This window comes from Oncorhynchus masou, chromosome 29 (genome assembly GCF_036934945.1).
Source record: "Oncorhynchus masou masou isolate Uvic2021 chromosome 29, UVic_Omas_1.1, whole genome shotgun sequence".
Taxonomy (NCBI): domain Eukaryota; kingdom Metazoa; phylum Chordata; class Actinopteri; order Salmoniformes; family Salmonidae; genus Oncorhynchus; species Oncorhynchus masou.
Genome location: NC_088240.1, coordinates 68,619,676 through 68,639,595, shown reverse-complemented (window position 1 = coordinate 68,639,595; position 19,920 = coordinate 68,619,676). Strand labels below are relative to the sequence as shown.

Genomic DNA, 19,920 nt, shown 5'->3' with positions numbered 1-19,920 from the left:
ATCTGAGTAGGTTGATGTGTATGATATTGGATGTGATTTAGCAAGAGTGTGTATGATGTCTGTGTTAGTTACATCTTATCTCAGCACAGAACATGACTGTGATTGAGGTTGACATTTTGCATGTTCACATCGACAAGTATTCTATTTTTATGGGAGTACAAATGAGTCATGTGAATAAGAATATACAGAACCTTCAGAAAGTATTCACACTTGGTTGTGTTACAGCCTGAATTGTGTGTCACTGATCTACACACAATTCCCCATAATGTCAAAGTGGAATTTTGTTTGGAGACATCTTTTGAAATGTATGGACTTTAAAGAAAAACTGAAATGTATTCAACCCCTTTGTTATGGTAAGCCTAAATAACTTTCAAGAGTAGAAATGTGCATAACTAATCACATAATAAGTTGCATGAACTCATTCAGTGTTCAATAATAGTTGTGAACATGATTTTTGAATGACTACCCCATCTCTGTAGCAAACATAGAGATAATTGTAAGGTCCTTTGATCGAGTAGTGAGTTTCAAGCACAGATTCAACCACATAAACCAGGGAGGTTTTTCAATGCCTCGCAAAGAAGGGCACAAATTGGTAATGTGGATTTTTAAAAACTGACGCTGAATATCCCTTTGGGCATGGTGAAGTTATTAAGTAGGCTTTGGATGGTGTATCAATACACCCAGATCCACAAAGATACAGGCGTCCTTCCTAACTCAGTTGCCAGAGAGGAAGGAAACTGCTCAGGGATTTCACCAAGAGGCCAATGGTGACTTTAAAACAGTTACAGAGTTTGATGGTTGTGATGGGAGAAAACTGAGGATGGATCAACAACATTTCAGTTACTCTACAATACAAACCTAATTGACAGAGTGAAAAGAAGGAAGTCTGTTCAGAAAAAGATATTCCAAAACATGCATCCTGTTTGCAACAAGGCATTAAGTAAGACTGCAAAAAATGCGGCAAAGAACATTTTGTCCTGAATACAAAGCATAATGTTTAGGGCAAACCCAACACAACACATCACTCAGTATCACTCTTTATATTTTCAAGCATGGTGGTGGCTGCATCATGTTATTGGTATGCTTGTCATCGAAAGGACTAGGGAGTTATTTAGGATGAAATAAATGGAATACAAATATGAGCACAGGCAATATCCTAGAGGAAACCCTGATTCAGTATGCTTTCTAACAGTCACTGGGACATGAATTCATCTTTCAGCAGGACAATAACCTAAAACACAAGGTGAAATATACACTGGATTTGCTTACCAAGACAACATTGAATGTTCCCGAGTGTTCTAGTTACAGTTTTGACTTAAGGTATTCTATGGTATTCGAGACTTGAAATGGCTATCTAGCACTGATCAACAATCAACTTGACAGAGCTTGAATAATTCTTAAAAGAAAAATGGGCAAATATTGTACAATCCAAGTGTGCAAAGCTCTTAGAGACACCCGGAAAGACTCGCAGCTGTAATTTCCGCCAAAGATGCTCCTAAAAAGTATTGACTCAGGGGTTTGAATACCTATGTAAATAAGATATTTCTGTATTTCATTTTTAATAAATGTCTTCACTTTGTCATTATGGGGTATTGTATGTAGATGGGAAAAAATTGACTTAATCAATTTTGAATTAAGGCTGTAACACAACAAAATGTGGAATAATTCAAGGGGTATGTTTACTTTCTGAAGTTACTGCATAATAAGAAGATATATAAATGCTGCGGAGAGAAATTATTTGTTGTTATTTTACAACGTTTCATCTCACATTCAGCACGTGCTGTAACCTGTGAGAGAATACAGAACAACAGTACATAAAGAGAAAAGTGGGGCAATTTCAAAGAGTTGCACAATTTAATTTGACTCATTGATCACAATGTTGTTGTGCTTTAAAATGATTACCCAGAAAATGTTTTACGGATGAACCAGAGCCATGTCTCTGAAAAATGCAAACGACGCTCCAGACTATCTTTCTGAAGGGCCACGGGAAACCAAATCCTCCAACAAACTTAAAAAAGGGATAGATACGCACAAAAACACAAACACATTTGTTGATCAGTTTTACAGCAGTTTCCACCTTTTTCCTATCGTAATAAAAGGTGAACGGTTGGGACTTAATCCAGAGAAACAGAGTGGTAGGAGGTACAGTAACTAGGGACCTTGTCTAGGTTTTCTTTCCCACATTCATTCATTAAGCCAGCCTTGTGTTTTCGTGAAACTATCTCAGAGCGGACCGAGTGTCCTGACAAACACAAACAGCAGACAGTCAGATAATGCATTTGAAGAGAATCTCTTAGCAGCAAGACCTGCTAATACTATTTGAAATCATTTCAAATACTTCACCTGTGCTCGATTAATCTTGCCTGTTGCAATGAAACCAAAATAAGTGCAAACCCCACCCACCTGACACTCTAGACAGGCTAAAGCAAATACTCTATTTCAAATACTATTTGAACCCAGGTATGCTTAGCAGTGTGGGTAAACTGCACACAGGTAGACAAGACAGGACAGCAGGTATTACTGCTAGTCGATAATACTGCTGGTCAGCACTTCTGCGGACCCCAGACCTCACAACCATAAAGGGCAATGGGTTCTATAACTGATTAAAATATTTTTAGCCAGATCCTAATTGGTATGTCAAATTTCATGTTCCTTTTGATGGCATAGAAGGCCCTTCTTGCCTTGTCTCTCAGATCATTCACAGCTTTGTGGAAGTTACCTCCGGCGCTGATGTAGGCCGAGATATGTATAGTTTTTTTGTGTGCTCTAGGGCAAGATGGATGGTCCTGGCAATTTGTATTTGTGGTTCTGGCAACTGGACCTTTTTTGGAACACCATTATTTTTGTCTTACTGAGATTTACTGTCAGGGCCCAGGTCTGACAGAATATGTGTAGAAGATCTAGGTGCTTCTGTTGGCCCTCCTTGGTTGGGGACAGAAAGAACCAGGCACATACGACTGGGCACACACTCACACACTAATAGAGGTCACTTTAGCTTGGCAGGAAACACAAGGTGATTATGGAAATTCAGTCAATTACTGCAGACAAGAGTAAACAGCCTTTCCATCATTTTTGACTCCTATATTTACCTTTTCTCTCTCTCTGTGTGTGTGTGTGTGTGTGTGTGTGTGTGTGTGTGTGTGTGTGTGTGTGTGTGTGTGTGTGTGTGTGTGTGTGTGTGTGTGTGTGTGTGTGTGTGTGTGTGTGTGTGTGTGTGTGTCTGTGCGTGTGTGTGTGTGTGTGTGTGGTGTGTGTGTGTGTCAACAACTGGATGTCAGAATAACTCAGTCGGCAAAAACTCCTCAGACTGGAGCCAGGAGACAACCAACCAACAACTGTGTATACAGGCAATTCCACAGTAACAGAGTAACACTGAGACTCCGATTTCTCACTTTCAAATATATGTCAAACCAAAACCAATGATTACAAAGTTAAACAAACCATACAACTCTATGCACAAGGACAACATTGAACAATTTCCACTGAACATTAAAAGAAAATACTTGAAGAACAGTGGAGATGCAGTTTGGTAACAGAATGACAGATTTTAAAGTAAAAAAAGTTGTTTTGTTCTGTATAGTATGATGTTGTTCATACTGGTTTAACCATTAGCAAATTGATGTCCAGCTACTATTTGAAGCATATTTCCATATGTGCCTGATAAATAGCTGTGCTGATATTAAACCATAGTACAGCACAATCATCTACTTCACATAATACGCCATCATACTGGCAATATAATACACTCTGTATATGTATCCAATGACACCTGATTTAATAATCAGTCTAGGGCAGTGGTCACCGACCTTTTCTGAGTCAAGATCACTTTCGCAATCAAAAAGCAAGCTGAGTATGTATTTTCATAAAACATTACTGTGATATGGCATTAACACAATGTTAAACATTGTGAAATAGTGTTAATGCAAGTCAAATTGCTCTAAAATAATCGTAAAAATCAAAAAGCCCCAACAGTTTGCATTTTTGGCTTCTTTTATGTCACAAGAAATGTAAATTCATGTGTGACTGCAACTCCCAGTCATTCATCCTTCTGGACGAAGATGGAAAAGAAAGAGAGTGAGGAGCTCCAGTACTTCAAGAGAATATTATTCTACTATTAATCAATCAATCAATTTGATAGACAGTAATGGAGTTAATCGGTTCCTCTCTGTCCTCACCTCTGCGCCGCTGCACACCGCTCTCTCGCTCCTCTGACTTCAACTTTCTGGCCGATGTTAGCTAGCTAGCTTGCTAGATACAGGGCTCGAGACTTTTTTCATCACCGTCCCAGAATCATCCCAAAGTGTAATTTAAACCGTCCCACACTGAAGATGAACTGTCCCAAATTAAAATATGTATTTAAAATTTCTGGGGGGGAGATGCCAACATGGGTCTACTCATAGGTGATCTAAAAGGCTAGTAAGACTAGCCTAATACTGAAATCGATAAATGGGGCTGTCAACTGAGCCAGAAATAGATAGATTTTGCATAGGCTAAATGTGAATAAATAATTAGCCTACATGTAAAAGTGTAGCCTAGGTTATATGCATATTGGCTACAGACTCTCATGTCCACGCCGATGCTGACTGACATGAGGGAGGCATTAGAAATTGTAGCCAAGCTTTAATGAGACTTTTAATTTGGCCTAGATCAGTGGAGGCTGTTGAGGGGAGGACGGCTCATAATAATGGCTGGAATGGCGTAGAATGGAGTGAATAGAATGGTATCAAACATATGAAAATTATAGCCGTTCTCCCCTCGGCAGCCTCCACTGGCCTAGATAAGCCAGTCATTTTGACAATTATAATGTAGGATAATTAACATGAACTTCTAAAGGCTTGATTCTCTTGACATAGTCGAGGCATGGTTCGTTCAGATCAAATGGTCACAGGAGCAGAGAGAAAGGTCAGTGACTGTCGCACACTGCACACATCAGCCACCTTGCAAGGCAGTCAGCAATTTGGAACGATTTAACCATAAACTTAACTGTTTAAAACCTGGAGGTTTTATTTAGTTTTAGGAGGCATGTCTTCCCAAAATCAGACCATATGTTGAGGGAATTATTTTATTAACGCTTCATTGTGTCATTGAAACCAGCATTTTCTGTTGTTCTATTGGTTTTCAAATCAACTTTCTTTCATTGTCTAGCAGGCAAAGACACAAACCCATGCTAGTTGTTGCATCTTTAGATCTCCCCTCTTACTACATTCCTAACAGATATTCTATGTCACATGAAACCGCTCGCATGTGCGGTGCACTTTTTTAGAACAGTGTGTTCCCGCTAATTGCATTTTGGAACATTTGCGCATAGCCTACTGCCATGTGCGCATGTGATGTGCTTCTAATGTGAACAAATACGTTTATTAATATTCTAAGCTAAACGTCCTGACCTGTTGCCTTAGCGTCATTGCTTTCTAAAAAAAATAAAAATAATTTTGGATCAATCGTTCCAGAACTGTCCCAGAGTCTGTTTGAACCGTTCCAGACATGTTTTTTTCCGTCCCGGGGACAATGGGATGCCCTTCATTTCGAGCCCTGACTACATACCCAGAGAGAAAGCACATTGTTCGATCCTCGCTCCCTCTCTGAAACTGTCAGATGATTATTTCTCAGTTTCTTTCCCTTGCTGTGTTGGCTCTAGTAATGATTGGTAGGACTGGGTGCAGTCAGGATACAATGAAAGAGGAAAACAAGAATGAGCGAGAAGTAAGTAGCTAGCTAGTGCTAGTTAATTAGTTTGTTGTTTTCACATCACTTGTCATGACTGCCTGCATCAGCACTCTCTCAACACCCAATAACTGTGCTCAACACACACCCCTTCGGCCATCCCCCTCCCTCCCTCCACTCACTGAGTCACTCACTGAGTCACTCACTCACTCACTGACTCACTCACTGACTCACTCACTGACTCACTCACTCACTCACTCACTCACTCACTCACTGACTCACTCACTCACTCACTCACTCACTCACTCACTCACTCACTGACTGACTCACTCACTCACTGACTCACTCACTCACTCACTGACTCACTCACTCACTCACTCACTCACTCACTCACTCACTCACTCACTCACTCACTCACTCACTGACTCACTCACTCACTCACTCACTGACTGACTCACTGACTCACTCACTCACTGACTGACTCACTCACTCACTCACTCACTCACTCACTCACTCACTCACTGACTGACTCACTCACTCACTGACTGACTGACTCACTCACTCACTCACTCACTCACTCACTCACTCACTCACTCACTCACTCACTGACTCACTCACTGACTGACTCACTGACTCACTCACTCACTCACTCACTCACTCACTCACTGACTGACTCACTCACTCACTCACTCACTCACTCACTCACTCACTCACTCACTCACTCACTCACTCACTCACTCACTCACTCACTCACTCACTCACTCACTCACTCACTGACTGACTGACTGACTCACTCACTCACTCACTCACTCACTCACTCACTCACTCACTCACTCACTCACTCACTCACTCACTCACTCAGAAACAGCCTGCATCACTCCTTAATAGTCAGCATCAGCAGGTCACAGTGAAATTAATTGATATATTTTTAAAGAGAAATGCCATGGCGTCCGCAGTGCAATCTAGAAATAGCCCAAAATCCCACAACCCACAACCAATACATTTTCACCCACGACATTGTTTTCAAAGTAGCCCAATTTCACGGGAAAACCGCACACATGGCAACCCTGGTACGGGTTCGCTTCATGCTACTACAGTATAGTAGCCAGGGTCCAAGACAGTGGAGAAGTTGAGCCTCACGCTTCAACACTCTTAAGAGTCTACCTTTAACCTAATAAAAACAGTTCTGTAGGGATGAGGTTTGTGCATCCTTATACATTATCACAGCATATTGGCTATGTTTGGCCTGCCGATATTGTTATTCTCAGACCATATTATATAAAAAACTTGAGATTTGATAACAAAATAAATCAGTTGCTGTATCACTTGTGAGGCACAGCTGAGCATAAATTGAAATAATTCACTTTTTTATTTTCCTGGACTGATTGAACCAGCATCTGATAGTAAGTCTCAGCGGAGGGAGAGCAGCAGTAGAGATCTGTATATAATCAAGTCTCCACCCTAACAATGGGAGTTGTTGTCCCAAAGGTGGGAAGGCAGGCGACAAGTTTAGGTCCAAAATAAGCCCATAGAAACACATTGGGCTTATTTTGGACAGATTTGTCGAGAGTGAAACCTCTCGCTTCGCCTCTTCCTCTCTGGCAGCAGAGGGTCCACCTCTCACAGTCCCTGCTCTCTCCTTTCCTCCGGTGAGACTGTCCAGAGAGAGGGGACACCGTCCTCCACCTGATGGCTAAACTCGAGTCGCACCGCATCATTTCTGCCTTATGCACAAATGTATTTTGTTCCTATGACCAGAAAAAGTGAAATATTCCTCGATATTAAAATAGATATGATGAGCTGCTAATAATAAAAACGCAGGGCTATCGATACACTTGGCTACTATCGATACACTTGGCAACTATCGATACACTTGGCTACTATCGATACACTTGGCTACTATCGATACACTTGGCTACTATCGATACACTTGGCTACTATCGATACACTTGGCTACTATCGATACACTTGGCTACTATCGATACACTTGGCTACTATCGATACACTTGGCTACTATCGATACACTTGGCCACTATCGATACACTTGGCCTCTATCGATACACTTGGCTACTATCGATACACTTATCGATACACTTGGCTACTATCGATACACTTGGCCTCTATCGATACACTTGGCCTCTATCGATACACTTGGCCTCTATCGATACACTTGGCCTCTATCGATACACTTGGCTACTATCGATACACTTGGCTGCTATCAATACACTTGGCTACTATCGATACACTTGGCCTCTATCGATACACTTGGCTACTATCGAAACACTTGGCTACTATCGATACACTTGGTTACTTATTCATCACTGCAGTGAGAGTGGAAGTAGGGAGAAGAGCGTTTTATGTTTTTAAAAGTGTTGAATAAAAACAGTGTTGACATAAAAACATACTTATTCATCACTGCAGTGAGAGTGGAAGTAGGGAGAAGAGCGTTTTATGTTTTTAAAAGTGTTGAATACAAACAGTGTTGACATAAAAACATAAACTCACTCATAAAAACAGAAGCTCTCTGATGTATTCTTTGACAGTCTCTCTCTGGTCATGGTTTTAAAAGTTGCCGATTGGCTAGCACAGTAGGCTCTCTTGATTTAGCCACAGCTCTCCTGGTCCGCCGGGTAGGTGGAGTTTGTCCCTTCAGACAAATGAAATGGTTTGCCTACCCAGCGTGCGCAGGGCTTCTGAATCATGTGCACTTCCGACAAGCGAGTAAGACAAATAAATACAAATTAATAGGAGCGCAAGGCTTTATCCTGGGCTTTTCTACAATGGTGTGTTACAGCCAGCCACTATGCCTTTGTCCCAAATGGCACCCTATTCCCTACATGGTGCACTACTTTGGAGCAGAGCCCCATATAGGGAATATGGTGCCATTTGGGATGTATCCTATGACAGTTCTTTTTTTCTCCCCAATTTCTTGGTATTCAATTGGTAGTTACAGTCTTGTCTCATCGCTGCAACTCCCATACGGATTCTGGAGAGGTGAAGGTCAAGAGCCATGACTCATCTGAAACACGACCCAACCAAGCCATACTGCCATTTAACCCAGAAGCATCAATGTGTCTGAGGAAACACTGTACACCTGGCGAGCATGTCAGCGTGCATTGCGCCCGGCCCGCCACAGGGGTCGCCAGAGCACGATGGGACAAGAACATCCGTACCGGGCCAAAGCCTCCCCTAACTCGGACGACGCTGGGCCAATTGTGCCCCGCACCATGGGTCTCCCGGTCGCGGCCAGCTGCGACAGAGCCTGGACTCTAACCAGAATCTCTAGTGGCACAGCTAGCACTGCCTCAGACCACTGCTCCACTCGGGAGGCCTACTTCCTATGACTGTTTATTGCCAAGTCACTATAATAAGGTTGAAGAATGCGTGAGGTCCCAAATGTTACTTGAATTACCCCTTCAAATGAAACACATACTGTATAAAGCTACAGACTTGAGTCATTTAATAGGTTATAAACTACTATTTGAACGCAATCCAATAATGATGTACTGAATTGTGAACCTGTAACGACACATTGTGAGCCTTTACATAACAGCTCTGCTAATCTGGATCATAATACAGGAGTTTTATAGCAATATGAATACGTCTGCCAAAAGTGGACTTATGTGGACATTTAGCTAGACTCAAAAGCAACAGCAATATAACATGATCTTTCAAAACACCAAACTATAGAGGCAAATTCTTTAAGAATGAAAGACACATGAAACTGCATTTGAATAAACCTGACGTGGTTTTTAGGAGAAACAAAAGGTGGCAAAGTGATGACTAAATCCTCAATGGGGTCACACAGTGAAAGTCTACAGTGCTAGAAAGAAGAATGATGCATCTTTGAATTCTACAAGGTTGATAGGCCATTCAAAAACAGCATTCTCTATTATTCATCCTCTACGAGCACACAGTGTTGTTTTATTGGTGCTAAGTTAATTCATGTTATCCCCGTGAGTGTTATGTTCAGACCAAAGCAGTGCCCTTGAGAATGGTTGATGGGTAATATTCTGAAGGAGACATGACAGCAGCGTCAATGACTGAGCCTACGGTGTTATGAAAAACTATTGTGGGACGCAGTAGGCCTATGTTATAAAAGCTACTTTCGGCTCTTTAAGTTTGGAAAAAAGCTGCGACACATAACTGTGCCATTAACAACAGTTGTACAAAACGCACACAAAATTATAATGAATTCACATATTAAAAGGAAATTCCACCACTTTTCAACCTGATACTCATCATCTCATCATACAAGTGTCAACATAATATTATGTGAAAATGGCATGTTTCTACGATCTGTGGTTGAAAAGATAAGAAGAAAAGTCTTAAAATATCCTTCCCTAAGACATCCTCGAGTAGGATTTTTTTTCTTTTGAAATTGTGATTTTCAAAACTTGCAACGAGTTTTTAAGCTATTTTCTTGCTCCCCGCATCACCATGAATCTCATAGGGTTTAAAAATCACTGTTTATTTTTATGTCTTACCTTTTTTCGTCAGGTAGAATATTTTTACTTCATATTTGTTACTACAAAACATAGAAACGTGCCCTTTTCACACGTGGGCACCAGTGGAGGCTCCTCAGATGAGGAAGGGGAGGACCATTCTCCTCAGTGAATTTCATAAAACTAAAAAGGGTAAAACATTTAAAAAGTTGTCCTTTTTAGAAAATAAATGACTAAATATATTCACGTCACCAAATAATGTATTAAAACACACTGTTTTGCAAAGAAGGTCCACAGTAGCCTCAACAGCACTCTGAGGGTAGCGCCATGGTGTAGCCTGGAGGACAGCTACCTTTTGTCCTCCTTCGGGTACATTGACTTCAATACAAAACTTAGGAGGCTCATGGTTCTCAACCCCTTCCATAGACTTACACAGTAATTATGACAACTTCCAGAGGACGTCCTCCAACCTATCAGAGCTCTTGCAGCATGAACTGTCATGTTGTCCATAGCATGAATCTAGTACTGAAAGCATAAACTACAGCTAAGACTGCAATGCATAAAATGTTGTGAGTTGTTGACTCAAATTGAGAGAAAGACAATAGTTGAACAGTTTTGAACAAATTCCTTTCTTAAAAAATTAAGGAGACGCAAGAGAGATAGAGAGATTTGGTCATTGTTTTTCACTTTCATTTTACATTAGCTAGCTGGCTATGACTATTCAACACAACACTGGAACCCTTCCAAGTCAAGGTAAGCTTTTGGTTTTACTAATTCATTGCCACTTGGGCCCGCCGGTGTAACTGCTAAACTGCTTACTGACTATACACTGTAACGTTACTGCATTGATTGTAGCAGGTTTACTAATGAGTTCTATTAGTTCTATTAGCTATGTTGACTATGACGTTACTTTAGCTAATACGGTGACAACAATGCAGGCTGTGTGAAGAAGTTATGATATGGTTTGGCTTGGAAAGTTTTTTTTGCCTGATCTTATACTGTTGATGTGTTATGCATTGAAGTCCACAAACATAGGGAAAAGGTGAAAGTAGAGCGCATAGATGCGAGAAGGTATACAACGTGGCTGCTATGAAAGTGAACTGTGTTTACGTGTGATAAGGGGTGTATTCATTCCGCCGATTCTGTTGAAAAATGTTTCTTAAACGAAAGAAACGGAACAAAATGGGGATAAACATGCCCAAATTGGTCCAATAGAAACTCTAATTTGCAACTGTTGGACCAATGAATACACCCTTGACCTGTGTGTACCGACATTGTAAACTTTAATTCATAGGCTAGGTTGTAGCAACCTCATGATAGGTATAGGGACAATTCTAGTATAATGTAGTAGCCTAAACCTATCGATGTTACATTGAACTGGGTGAATGGAATATAAATGACAGTCATCCATAATGCTGTAATAGAAATAAGGCCATGCTCATGACAATAACAATTGTTCTCCCTCATCATAAACGGCACCGACCGCCACTGGGGAACACTGGGATGGAGCTGGAGATAATGAATGAGGTTGGAAAGTGATGACATTCTCCATTGAGCTTTCTTTTTTGTCCAGGACTAGGCTTAATGTGTGTCCAGGAAACCGTCCCTTAAGATCAACAGCAAAAAACATTCAAGAATGATTGTAAGAATGTGATAGTGCTATTTGTAACTTCCACTAAACAACCCCACATGCAGACAATGTGTTGCATGTCAGCAGTCCAGTTTTCCAGATATAGGATTTTCAAGGATCAAAGTGCCACTTTGATATGACAAGTGACTCTTTGATTCTTGAAAACTTGACTGCTGGCATGTAAAACATTAAGGGACTGCATTAACAGTGGACTAATGAAAAACAATACACATATATTGTTTTGGAGTGGATTATTTCTTTAAACACAGCAGAGTCAGACAGACACATGACCACTACAGTATATCTATTACCAGTCCTTGGCGCTCTGATAACGACACGGTTGTTTTTAATTAATTATTCAACTCCTGTCTTTGGCCTAGAGTAGGCCTGGATGGGACAGACACTAACACAGGCCTACTAGGAGGGCCTTCTCAAGTCATGTATGCTATTTCAGCCTACTAGTTGTCTGTATCTATGGTTACTTTACATACATGGTATATACTCTCTTTCTATGTCTAATGTCCTATGTCCCTACAGGTTCACAGTTCAACATGTTTTCTTCTTTAAAAAATGTATACAAATTATTCCAATTGTTTATTGATCATGTAGAACTTTCTACTGTACTGTATGTAGATTCAGAGTTCAGATCTCTGGTAGAGACAAAGCCAATCATTGGAGTTTAGATCTCTAGACAAAGCCAATCATTGGAGTTCAGATCTGTAACCTCAGCTGTAGACATAGAGCAGCAGTAGCTCCTGGCAAGGTGGTAGGACACTGTCATTGCAAGTTAGAGACATCAACTCAGTACAGGCTGACTCATTAAACAAAATGATATTAAACTGACAGGGACAAAAGCTCTTGGGGCCTCGTACCGTCAAATTCCAAAAGCATGATTCAGTTAGTTGGTGAAGCCATAGAAAGCAGAACTGAAGGCTCTGAGGACGGTTCATTTTGGTTAAGTGCTGTGCGATTGATGACAACACGGTTGACGGCCAGCATTACAACATCAACCCATCATGTTACTGTACATAACACCAGCCTGTGATTCATCATGTCAGCTATCTGTCATATTAATCATCAGGTTCACCAAGAGTCTACACAATTTATAGTTAATTATATGTGCCCTTAAAGGTGGACTCAGCTAGATGACTTTGCATGCGCTAAGTAAAGACATAGTGGGTCAATTTCCGCTACAACTAAGAATGTTGAAGTGCGAGGCTAAACTTCTCTACTGTTTTGGTCACATAGGGTGCCATTATAGCCTACATAGTTGGTCTATAGGCTGAGGCCTGGCAGGGACAGAGGGTGAGTGACCAGTACGGGCCGGTCTGGGAGGGGCGGTTGGCTGTGGGGTCAATGGGCTGGGTTTACATAAGCTTGGCTGTGCTTAATCCTCTGTAAGCCACAACCAGTCCCATGATGCCGTTTACTGTGGGCTGTACGTAGTATGGATGTAAAGCTGTTATAAACCCTGCCTGTCTGTCGCAACGCAAGTAACAAAGCTGGTCATTTCTGTATAGAGCTATTGTCTATACAGCTTGTGGTCATTACTGCATGGTCTATTGAGTTAAGGGTCAGATGAGTTGAGGGGTTGAGGGTCAGATGAGTTGAGGGATTAAGTTGAGGGATTCAGATGAGTTGAGGGATTCAGATGAGTTAAGAGATTAATTTTCTATCCTTATTTTTGTCGAGCAATTGGTTCGCAGTGTATGGCATCTACTGTATGCCTTTTTTTTTGATTTGTGTCAACCTGACTGGTGTCTGGGGCTGCAGGTAGCCTAGTGGTTAGAGCATTGGGCCAGTAACCCTAGAATTGCTGGATCAAATCCCCAAAGCTGATAAGGTAAAAATCTGTTGTTCTGCTTCTGAGCAAGGCAGTTAACCCACTGTACCCCGGGCGCTGAAGATGTGGATGTTGATCGAGGCAGCCCCCCGCACCTTTCTGATTCAAAGGGATTGGATTAAATGCAGAAGACATATTTCAGTTGAATACATTTAGTTGTACAACTGACTGGGTATCCACTTTCCCTTAAATGTGGTTTCTTCTCTATCACCAAGGTTTTCAAAAACTGAGAAGTGTGTTTAAAGCCAGAAGACTCATGAAGCAATAATGAGATAATGCCTTTCTTGGAAATGTTCATGTCACAGAGAATAAAATGTGCATTTCCTGTAATCAGAACAGAAAGCAACTATGCAGTCGCTTCCCTTGTCATTATTTGAGTGCTTTTCTTCCTGTTTTAATGTCTCGCTCCCCATCCCGCTCTGTCAAACGGAACAGCTCTTTTCATTAGGATAAAACACAGCAACAAGCATCATGACTCAACACTCTGAAAAAGCTGTTAGAAAGTAAATCCCTTAATCTAGAACTTTCACTGTTAGCAAAATCCTAACGCACAGTCAGACAGTGGGGTTGTAGCACAGGGTGGTTGTCTTACCAAATAACATCATAGGGAATTATTAAATGCAGAACATTTTAGGTCAAGCATAAGTGCATTGGTAAAAAACCTTTATAAAAAAAGTTGATTGATTGATTGGTTGACTGATTGACTGATTGATTGATGGATGGATTGAAACGTATTAAATGGCGTAGCCCACTGGATTTTACAGTCCAGTGGTTCTCACCCATACTCAGATGATCAAAAACCCAGCAGGAAAATCCTAATGCATCTATGTTTAATCATCGTCTAAGAGTGGAAACTGGAGCTGATGATCATTGAATAGTATTCCCTGACGTGGTGTGCCTAAAAATTCCTGTCTGCAAGGGTTTAGGAGCTGGGGGGAGGACATGGGGGACATGTCCCCTCCAGGGTTAGAAGCAGGACTGAAAAACTGTGCATTTCTTTAAGCCAAGAACACTTGCTAGCTACATAATTACTTGCACAATCAGTGTCTTAGTCTTCATCATAGAGTTAGCAAGTTCACAATGCCACCAGTCAAGAAGAGAGTAAAGATAGATGTGCAAAGGACTGTAAGTAAGGTTCTTGGCAACAGAACACACCACCCCTGGCAAACTAGCTGGCCAATTTGAGTGTTTTCACTTCGATGCCTTTAATTTCATCACAGAGACTTTGGTTCATGAAGATGTGTTCCATTGTTAAGACTTTGTTTGGTGTTGACAACCATGAACAGACAGACAGTCTGAGAGGAAGGGAGAGAGAGGCCACAAACCAACAGGTACGATACTGAGAAGTGACTCTCCATGCTCATAATGTTAATAGGCTGATGATCTGTCATAGTGTGAATCAATCTGAATGATTTTATATGATCTCTGATGAACAGGGTAGAAAATGAATCATATAGTAGCAGAGTACAACATGGTAGTTTAATTAAATATATGCATATTAACAGTCACACTGGTATTCAGTATAGTATGAATGGCCCTGGTCTTTAGACTGATTGGACTGTTCCTGTGTAAGTGCCTCTCTGCAAGGCCCCCCATAGCAAAATCCCCCCCCCCCCCATGGTAGAGTCTATCCCACTGTACGCCCCACCCCTGCCTGTTTGAGGTGGTGGTTACCTGTGAGCATAAAGTCATGTTTTTGTAGCTCCTTTGCCTTCCCTACATGCTTTCAGTTGTTTTTTGACATGCATTCCTGATTCAATTGTCAACTGCTCAAGGTAGTTTTCACAGCAATAGTGCCTTTAGTGATGATATAGGCCTACTGTTGTCATTTCAGCTCTGAGAAATGAGAATGCTCCCAATTTCATAGACAGGGACTAGGATAATAATAACCAGTTTTGTACCAGGCAGCGTTCAGTGGGTTGCATTCCAAATGGCAACCTATTCTCTATATTCTGCAGTGCACTACTTTTGGGTAAAAAGAAGTACACTGCATAGAGAATATGATGCCATTTGGGATGCACATCACTGAGAGTAGGTGTTTTAATCAAGTCTAGCAAGAGCATGCATAATCACAGCACATTGACTCGTGACTCAGGATGGAAGGTGTGTTAGCCCCATACAATTACTTACTCTTATATTATAACTTTGTCTGAAATTACTTGTATTGTTTACTCAAACATGATTAGATCTCAACATCTTCCAATTGGAATTGCATGAGCTGAAGTCAATTATCCATTTGAGGTCAAGAGGAATTGGTTTTAGAGTTGAAGATGCACTATGCAGAAATAGCTCCCCCATTTTCTGGTTGCAAACATTCTAATGGTTTGCCTAATTTCAGTTTATGTGACAAAACAAGCAAGCATAGTGTAGAGAATCATTGTATTTTCAGCTGGTGTACAAAACTGAAAGTAAAAGATACAAAAACAAAACTTAAGAAGAGGAAGCATAGAAATAACGCTGTTACAGATACAGGTATCCTGAGTGTGTATTCCTTTTCTCTCCTTCTCCCCTCACTGTTACAGATACAGGTATCCTGAGTGTGTATTCCTTTTCTCTCCTTCTCCCCTCACTGTTACAGATACAGGTATCCTGAGTGTGTATTCCTTTTCTCTCCTTCTCCCCTCACTGTTACAGATACAGGTATCCTGAGTGTGTATTCCTTTTCTCTCCTTCTCCCCTCACTGTTACAGATACAGGTATCCTGAGTGTGTATTCCTTTTCTCTCCTTTTCCCCTCACTGTTACAGATACAGGTATCCTGAGTGTGTATTCCTTTTCTCTCCTTCTCCCCTCACACTGTTACAGATACAGGTATCCGTAGTGTGTATTCCTTTTCTCTCCTTCTCCCCTCACTGTTACAGATACAGGTATCCTGAGTGTGTATTCCTTTTCTCTCCTTCTCCCCTCACTGTTACAGATACAGGTATCCTGAGTGTGTATTCCTTTTCTCTCCTTTTCCCCTCACACTGTTACAGATACAGGTATGCTGAGTGTGTATAACTTTTCTCTCCTTCTCCCCTCACTGTTACAGATACAGGTATCCTGAGTGTGTATTCATTTTCTCTCCTTCTCCCCTCACTGTTACAGATACAGGTATCCTGAGTGTGTATTCCTTTTCTCTCCTTCTCCCCTCACTGTTACAGATACAGGTATCCTGAGTGTGTATTCCTTTTCTCTCCTTCTCCCCTCACTGTTACAGATACAGGTATGCTGAGTGTGTATAACTTTTCTCTCCTTCTCCCCTCACTGTTACAGATACAGGTATCCTGAGTGTGTATTCCTTTTCTCTCCTTCTCCCCTCACTGTTACAGATACAGGTATGCTGAGTGTGTATTCCTTTTCTCTCCTTCTCCCCTCACTGTTACAGATACAGGTATCCTGAGTGTGTATTCCTTTTCTCTCCTTCTCCCCTCACTGTTACAGATACAGGTATCCTGAGTGTGTATTCCTTTTCTCTCCTTCTCCCCTCACTGTTACAGATACAGGTATGCTGAGTGTGTATAACTTTTCTCTCCTTCTCCCCTCACTGTTACAGATACAGGTATCCTGAGTGTGTATTCCTTTTCTCTCCTTCTCCCCTCACTGTTACAGATACAGGTATGCTGAGTGTGTATTCCTTTTCTCTCCTTCTCCCCTCACTGTTACAGATACAGGTATGCTGAGTGTGTATTCCTTTTCTCTCCTTCTCCCCTCACTGTTACAGATACAGGTATCCTGAGTGTGTATTCCTTTTCTATCCTTCTCCCCTCACTGTTACAGATACAGGTATCCTGAGTGTGTATTCCTTTTCTCTCCTTCTCCCCTCACTGTTACAGATACAGGTATCCTGAGTGTGTATTCCTTTTCTCTCCTTCTCCCCTCACTGTTACAGATACAGGTATCCTGAGTGTGTATTCCTTTTCTCTCCTTCTCCCCTCACTGTTACAGATACAGGTATCCTGAGTGTGTATTCATTTTCTCTCCTTCTCCCCTCACTGTTACAGATACAGGTATCCTGAGTGTGTATTCCTTTTCTCTCCTTCTCCCCTCACTGTTACAGATACAGGTATCCTGAGTGTGTATTCCTTTTCTATCCTTCTCCCCTCACTGTTACAGATACAGGTATCCTGAGTGTGTATTCCTTTTCTATCCTTCTCCCCTCACTGTTACAGATACAGGTATCCTGAGTGTGTATTCCTTTTCTATCCTTCTCACCTCACTGTTACAGATACAGGTATCCTGAGTGTGTATTCCTTTTCTCTCCTTCTCCCCTCACTGTTACAGATACAGGTATCCTGAGTGTGTATTCCTTTTCTATCCTTCTCCCCTCACTGTTACAGATACAGGTATCCTGAGTGTGTATTCCTTTTCTCTCCTTCTCCCCTCACTGTTACAGATACAGGTATCCTGAGTGTGTATTCCTTTTCTCTCCTTCTCCCCTCACTGTTACAGATACAGGTATCCGTAGTGTGTATTCCTTTTCTCTCCTTCTCCCCTCACTGTTACAGATACAGGTATCCTGAGTGTGTATTCCTTTTCTCTCCTTCTCCCCTCACTGTTACAGATACAGGTATCCTGAGTGTGTATTCCTTTTCTCTCCTTCTCCCCTCACTGTTACAGATACAGGTATCCTGAGTGTGTATTCCTTTTCTCTCCTTCTCCCCTCACTGTTACAGATACAGGTATCCTGAGTGTGTATCAAGAGTTGCAGTAGTTTGTTGACAGTTTGAGTAGCCCAACTAAAGACCATCTATAGCACGTGTCAAACTCATCCCACTGAGGGCCAAGTGTCTGAGGGTTTCTGCTCCACCCTTGTCCTTGATTGATATATTAAGGTCACTGATTAGTAATGAACTCCCCTTACCTGGTTGTCTTAATTGAAAGGAATAACCAAAAACCAGCAGACACTAGGCCCTCCATGGAATGAGTTTGACATCCCTGATCTATAGGGAATATCCAATTGAAGTGTGACTGTGACCAAGGTCTGTCTGCCCTTGTGGTGCTGGTCTTGACCCTGAGTCTTGAGTTCCTTAGTGGAACAGGGGCAATGCCACGGCATGGGGTGCATGTAGAAAAGAAATAACCAATGACTGAAACAAACACATACTGTACAAGTTCCATGCATGTCACATGTTCAGCTGTTGGCTACCTTGATGCAGTATGCAGCCCGATTGCTGTGGATGGGTATTACTCTATAAAGAGTGGCAGGCCAGATGGCTATAGTTAGGGCGAATTAGTGTTTAAGGCAGACAGACAGGCAGACAGCCAGACAGGCAGACAGACAGGCAGACAGGCAGACAGCCAGACAGTGATGAGTATGTGTATGTGGGCAGGCATCATTCATCACATTCCCCAGCGAATGCATTCCAGAGATAACTTTCTATCCAGTCTCCCACCATGAATTATTGAACTAACATTCAAATAATAGGGGGATTGCATCATTGCACATTATTTTACCATTGTAATACAATCACATGTTCACGTGTCACATGTACGTGTGTAGTAACATGTATAATGTTATTATTATGTCCCTGTTCCTGTGTCATCCTTCTTACAGCTTATACTTCAAAAACTAGCCTACTTCGAGCCTGCTGGACAATTATATACGGTACTAGTATGGCTACTGTACAGGCTATAGCATAAACTATAATATCTTCAAAAACAATGACAGCCTCGCTCATCGAACAATTTGATACCCCGCGCGGCATTTTGAAGAACATACGTATTAAATAGATATTTTTAGTGTACCAAATGTGGTGGTTCAATGTTCAATGTCAAGACTGTTAGTTACTCTTTTAACTGGTAATGCAGGTATTTGCGTGCGTACACTGTTCTGCTGAATCATCGTTTCAGCTGTTTTCTCAAAGCTTTGCGAGGGGTTGTATATAACATGTTTATTAGTGAACAACATGTCAATGCATGAATATACATTACTTGCGGAAATACATATATTTCCATGTATAAAATGTAACTCTTCAAAATATAAACCGGTGCGTGCATCGTTTCAAAAACATCACACGCGATAGCCTACACGTCAGTCCCACAATAAAACCGCTACTTACTTTCAGAAGGGATCTCGTGCAATGACCTGGGTTCAGTTGTTTACAAACATTCTCAGTCGGTGTGAAACAGAAATCAGTCTTAATTTTTCTGCAAGCGTGCAGCATCATAGCAGAAAGTGGGAACAGTTGAGACATGCGGAGTCATTTGACCCTCTCGTTATAGAAACTACCATCATGAAGAGGAGCAGGGGAGGATCGGATCAAACCAACACCGACACAAACCTACTCTATAACAACGGGAGGGATGCATCGAGGCGTTGGAGGAGAGCGATATTGCAAATTGGTTGTGACGAGGCGG

At 41.5% G+C, this 19,920-nt stretch overlaps 1 protein-coding gene across 3 annotated transcripts in view; it reads right to left on the bottom strand.

The window, feature by feature from the left end:
* Positions 1 to 19,706, bottom strand: part of LOC135520386 (oxidation resistance protein 1-like) — a 204,260-nt gene extending 184,554 nt beyond the window's left edge. Inside the window, exon 1 of one of the 3 annotated variants that reach the window (XM_064945905.1) lies at positions 19,623 to 19,706. The gene's annotated coding sequence lies outside the window, so the exon portion shown is untranslated. The remainder of the gene's footprint in view (positions 1 to 19,622) is intronic. The other 2 variants (XM_064945903.1, XM_064945906.1) reach the window with 2 other exon arrangements.
* Positions 19,707 to 19,920: the final 214 nt, after the last annotated feature.